The sequence below is a fragment of the Silurus meridionalis genome, chromosome 3 (genome assembly GCF_014805685.1).
Source record: "Silurus meridionalis isolate SWU-2019-XX chromosome 3, ASM1480568v1, whole genome shotgun sequence".
Taxonomy (NCBI): domain Eukaryota; kingdom Metazoa; phylum Chordata; class Actinopteri; order Siluriformes; family Siluridae; genus Silurus; species Silurus meridionalis.
In genome coordinates, this window is record NC_060886.1 from 29,745,209 (window position 1) to 29,751,618 (window position 6,410).

A 6,410-nucleotide genomic window follows, 5' to 3' on the forward strand; every position below is an offset into this window, starting at 1 on the left:
AAAATGAATTTTGAAGAAAGGAGGAATAGGGTTGAAGGAAGAAAGAAAGTCCCTCAAGAAAGAATGAAGGAGTTCCTTGTTATGTGTTGGAGGTTCAGTCTGTATCTGAAAAGTGCTTTATAAATATTGTAAGATTCACAGCTACAGTTTGAGGACTTTTTTAGTTTTCTTCAGAAAAGCACTTGAGATCATGATCTCCACGAGTCCTCAATAACAGACACACATCTGTACGTAGCAGAACGTCTCTGAAGCAGGACCAGACTTTTGAAGATGACAGACAGGAGACATCAACAGAGGAATCATTTAGTTTAGTTGTTACTGTCCCCAAACAGCGTACACATGAAATCTGACACGTATGTGGGAAATTCATTCCTGCTTCCCAGCGTGGGGTGAAATTGGTTCCCGTTTTAAACAAGGCCATGGCAGAATGGGGAATATTTCCAGTGTGACATCTTTCTTACTCGCGGTGTCTATAAGTGTAACATGGAGCAGCTGAGGGAGACATTCGAGGCATGTCGGGGAAGGATTTACACTTGGCCTGATGTTGTGTGGAGAAGGGAGGGGCCGGGGCTTTGGAAAGCCACTGTGAAGCCTGGATTCCTGCCATTCCACTTGGCTTTGGAGGTGCGTCAGAACTTCACGGAATGGATAAGGAAAGCAACGCTGTCGCCATGGAGCGATGGATTTTAAGCACTGGAGTGGAAAATCAATTTCACAATGTTACCTACTCCAACATTCCCGGGCTTATCTGGGAATTCTGAGCAGACGGTCAACTGGTCAATTTTGAAACAACAAGGTTGTTTCAAAAAGATCTGGAATGAATCTGGAATTGCAGAACTGTGTTTTTTTTCCCCCAGGTGTTGTTCTTTTATAACTAAGTAAAAAGTCTCCAACCTCAATAATCCACTGATCTGAAGATCCGCTTGGCCAAGTGGTTTGGAGAGAAATCTCTGGAACATGAGAGTGTAACAGAGCTGGAAAGGAAGAGGAAGGAAGGAAGGATAGAAGGGAGGATGAAATGAGAATGGACTGAAAGAAAGAATGTTGAATAAAGAAATTAAAAATATGAGTAGATGGATGGATGGAGGGAGGGAGGGTGTGAGGGATGGAGGAAGAAATGGAAGGAAAATGGATAGAAATAAAGAAACAATTTAAAGGAGGGAGGGAGTGAGGGAAGGAAGGAAAATGAATAGAAATAAAGGAACATTTTAATGGATGGATGGATGGATGGATGGATGGATGGATGGATGGATGGATGGATGGATGGATGGATGATAGATAGATAGATAGATGATAGATAGATAGATAGATAGATAGATAGATAGACAGACAGACAGACAGACAGACAGACAGACAGACAGATAGATAGATCTTCACTGTTACTACAGGAATATTCAAATGAGCATCTTTTCTGACCAATAGGATTTCAGAATCGAGCTGCAGCTGATTTCTTGGTCTCATTCAAACCATTTGCATTATGTAAATGTAAATAAAAAGCATAGGTTCTGTCCTCAAACCACTTCAGAAAACAAATAATCTGCACTCACACTTTTTAATGATGATGAAGTCCTCAGTCTTAAAGCTAATTTGTGTGTAATGAAATAAAGAAGAGTAAACAGTCCCTTAAAAATGGGATGAATATCAGATAAGCCGTCACAAACGGAGGCTTTTCATAGTTGTTTTTGTCACAAGCATGTGGCATGTGAGAGACGTGGGAATGAACTCGGTATGAAACACTCGCTCTCAGTTTACACACCAGCTGGACCTGTTTGAGATCTGAAGCTGCAGCTCATGTGAAGAACATAATACTGTAGTGTATGAGCCGAGCTAGCAGAGTTCCTACACCTTCCAATAGAGGGGCTGGATTTCTTTTACAAGAAAAAGTGTGGAGAGAGAGAGAGAGGGAGAGGGAGTGAGGAAGGAGTGAGATCGAGGGATCAAAAGAAAATCCTTCGAAAAGGAAAAAAAAACAGAATGAACAATTCTATGAAATAAATGGAAAGACCATGTTTCTAAATTATTAAAACAGATGGATGGGTGAATGGATGTTAGACAGACAGACAGAGAGACAGACAGACATGGATGGATGGATGGATGGATGGATGGATAGATAAATTAAATGAAAGGGATAATCCACTGATCTAAAGATCTGCTTGGCCAAGTTGTTTGGAAATAAATAAATAAATAGATAGATAGATAGATAGATAGATAGATAGATAGATAGATAGATAGATAGATAGATAGATAGATAGATAGATAGATAGATAGATAGATAGATAGAATCAAATGAAAAAGGGAAAGAAAGAACACAAAAACAGAAAATATGACAAAAAAAGAATAAATGGATGATAAAAAGAAAGAAGGATCAAAGGTAGAAAAGTGAATTCTGAGTGAAAGAAAGAAAGAAATAAAGAAAGAAAGAAAGAAAGAAAGAAAGAAAGAATGTATTTAAATGAATGTGGGTTTTTCTTCTATTACTTTACACCACTGTAATTGTAGATAGTGGGCCATCGTGTGGTGAGCAAAGTGAACTACACCCTCTTTCTATATTTCTTTTATATAGCGACTTTCTACCACTAAGAGATGTTGCACAAAACAATTACAGTAGTAGGAAATTGTGAAAGAAATAAATACGTTTTCTTTAAATAAAAGAATGTTGTATGTAGATATATAGGTCCAGGCACATGGCAGAGGTTTAATGTTAGCAATTATTTGTGATATTCAATTAAAAAACATTTAATATCCATTTTGTGAGCATTTATCTCAAATTTCGAGTCCATTCAAGATTTCAGATTGTGAATACACCCAGATCATAATGTAGGAGAGAAGTTGTAGTAGACTTTACATTAATCGAATACATTAGTCTCATAGCAGTCAAGGCTAACATTGACCCTTGAGGTACACCTCAGTGTGTCAGGGGATTTAGAAGATTTATCTTGAGAATAAGTGGTCACAAACTGGCATCTGTTTGGTCAAGCCAGAAATACACTAAATGGACAAAAAAAATCCTATTCCACATTAGGTCTGCAACCTCCATTCTTCAGGGAAGATGTTCTTGAAGCAGTCCCACATTCTAAGCATTTAAGTTATGATATCCTTCACGTGTGTGCTTTAAGAGCTGGAGAACATCTCCAGAACATCTCTCGGTTGTGGCTCAGGAAATCTGCATTAGATGATTATTTCTAATTACTAGCTTTTCTACTTCAATATGCACAAGATGCAGATTGTAGTTTATTTTTTTTCATCTGGGTTTATTTCTACTACTTCTTTTTTCTGGTAGGTGGTGGTGTAGTTTGGGGATATCAATGTGTCCAGTAGATGGCAGTCACATTTCATCTGGCGGTTGATTTTTGGCATCCAGCCAAGATCTGTCCGTTTATCTATCATTTCATGTTATAAAGCTCTACTTTGACCAAACAAATATATAACGCTCCAGATGTTCCACTTAATATTCATTAAAAAATCCTCCCGCACTTTGTTTCTCCAAACATTCAGCTGAAATACTTCGTTATGCCTCTTGTTAAACTCATCAAAAGCTAGTGTTTTTCACTAGTTTTAGATTTCCTTATGATTCAGTTCATGCCAGAGCAGTTCAATAGGATTTAGGTGTGGTGACTGGGCAGGTCGTTCCATGATAGATAACAGTCTAGACGAGCTCGAACGTACAATAAGCCGCAGTCCAGACGGAATTGCACGGTGGTGGTGAAGTATGCAATGGCAGCCATGTTGGCTCTGGATTCCTTTCACCGTTGTATATAACTAATTAGCATATTCTCCAAATGTAAACAAGACTTGTGACGTGAACAAGATATAGCTACGTGATTAGCATCCAAAACCTACAGTTACCATGCAAATGAATTCCGTTAAATTGTTGCATAGAAACCCAAAGGAACATGCAGGTGTCTCTTAAAAACCATAAAAGACTAGACGTTTGAACACTTTGAACAGTGTTACGACGTTAGTTTGCAGACACACGAGATTTATGTGCTTTTTGAATATTCATTCCAAATTTAGTCACCATTTATACTAGTATATTGACCTCCATTCTCCTGGGTAGATTTAATTACTTTGGTTTTTTCAGTTACAAAGAAAAGGAATTGCAGCTCAACTATACACTTTCTTTGATTTTTCATGTTGATTTTGATAAAAGAAAAAATATCAGTCAATGACACAATTGCTAGTAATGCAGATTGATTTATTTTTCATGAATAAGTCCCGGCAAAAAAAACAAAACAAAAAGTAGCATCTACTTCATGTCCGCTGCTTTTTAATTATACAGCACGCTAACGGCAGCACCGCTGAGATTGATCACAACCGAAACATCGCTTTCCCATGCAATCCAAAGCGGAAAATGGCTCAGCTAAGCATCGACTATTGCTAAATAACCAGCCAAGGCTAACACTTAGAGCATCTACATGTGTTCAGTTCAAGTTTAGTGCTAATGTTAGCTTTCATTTAAATAGAGCAGGAGAAGACAAACAGACACCGGGGTTCTTTAGGTTCTGGATAAAGTTGTGCACGATTACAACCACAAGCAAGTTCACATCATAAACATGAGGGTAAAATTGCTATATAAGTTACACAATCACTCTGTCTTTGTGGTTCTAGGCAGCAGGAATCCATAAGAGCTATTGAGGTGTTCAGACGAGCTACATTCCTTCTTTTATTGAATAAATAATTGTTTTTAATACAATAAAGTACGCAGGAAACAGGGAGTCTGGATCCCTGCTAGACGAAAACGCAAACCATGGCACAAGACGTTTTTCAGTAAAATTCTGATTATAGAGTACGTTACATCAGCAGCCTATTTGATAAATGCCAAGTGATTTTATTTCCAAAAATGAACGCTCTCTGGTGGTCATGACAGTTTCGAACAATATCTCAAAAAAAAAAAAAACACAAACAAAACATACACGTTTTAATAAATAAATAAATAAATAAATACAGATAAATCGTGAAAGCTAATGACCTCAACAATTCATTAAAAACAAGCCTAGCTTTGCAACCATGAGCGATTAGCCGTCGTGGTCTGGCCTTGATTGTCGTCCAACAGCAGTGGCGCTACATATCAGTGTGCTGTAGGTGAGCTGAGACGTCGAGCTGTGTGTGAGCGCGCCCAGTTACAAGTTACACCATCAAGTGGAATAACCGATTTGAAATTCTGTGTGCAGACACGTTTCGATCCGTATTGTTTTGGATCTATAAGCTTGTGCATTGTTATTGCTTGAAAACCATATTAAGGAGCATTAAATCCATAAGTGTGGTTGTAGGAACCTTGGGGAAACACAGTAAATATCACTGTCATATGCACAGAAAATTGCTTGGAAACTTCTCCTGGAGTCCTTACTAGGTTCATACCGGGTCTGTATTTCAGAGGAACCCTGACGGTTATCCAAGAATCATTGTTTGGAACCATAGTTGGAAATGGTTGTATTTCACCCCTCCTAACCACCTCTTTGAGAATCACCTATATATATTAAAAGTATCACGAGGAACAGGACTGGAAACGTACTAGAAGATGACCTCCACACTCACACCTGTAATGACAGCAGGGATGATGATGTATTGGCAACACAGTTCTTGGAGTGGCATGCTTCATGACCATGAAATGGGAAGTCACAGTAGGGCATCTGGTCCATGAGATGGCATCTACCACCCAGTAGTTTTTGTCTAAAAAAGCTGAAGGCCATCATCATGCCAATGAATTGAGGCCTCCTTTAAATCCAGGATGATGCCACCATGAGACCAAGATTTGCAAAGTGTGTATGAAGGATTGGAGGTGTTCTTACTGCTATGCCATTATCATCCTTCAGGAATCTCCATGATAGCTGTAGACATAGCATTCTCCCCTTTTTGAGATGATGACAAGAAAAGAAGACTGGACACTAAGATACAAGGAGGGCTTCTTATGGAATATGACATCAGCCATCACAAGACTTTGGCATTTGTGAGACTAGAGGATGGAGTTGGGTGAAGTTAGAAACTGCGCCCTTTAGATGGTCAATGCCAAAGAATTGGGCACAGATATGGGACCCAACTTTGAAGGGGCTCCAACTGTTCAAACAAGACTCTTGAAGCATGGCTCGTCCGACTGTCCAATTGCTAAAACCCTAATATGAGTAACTCCTGGTCCATTTCTGAACCCATTCTCTCCTGTGGAAGGGCAGTGGATATAACAATTGATAAAACCTGAAAATGAGAAGATCTTTAGGGAAAAGACCATCAGAACATGGTTCCATTCTAGGGAATCGAGAAACAGCTGCAACCCCAGAGCTGCAGGATTATTAGAAATCCAACTAACCGTAAAGACTCAACAAAGACCAGCACATAGTACGTAAAGGAAAAAAAAATTATCTATTAGCGCCACCTAGTGAGTCAAGAAAAAATAGCTGCATGGTACAAGTTCAAAG

The 6,410-nt window shown here is 38.9% G+C and overlaps 1 protein-coding gene across 1 annotated transcript in view; it reads left to right on the forward strand.

The window, feature by feature from the left end:
* The window catches only part of acmsd (aminocarboxymuconate semialdehyde decarboxylase), a 79,546-nt gene that overhangs the window by 36,796 nt on the left and 36,340 nt on the right, over positions 1-6,410 (forward strand). The gene's annotated exons all lie outside the window — the stretch shown is intronic.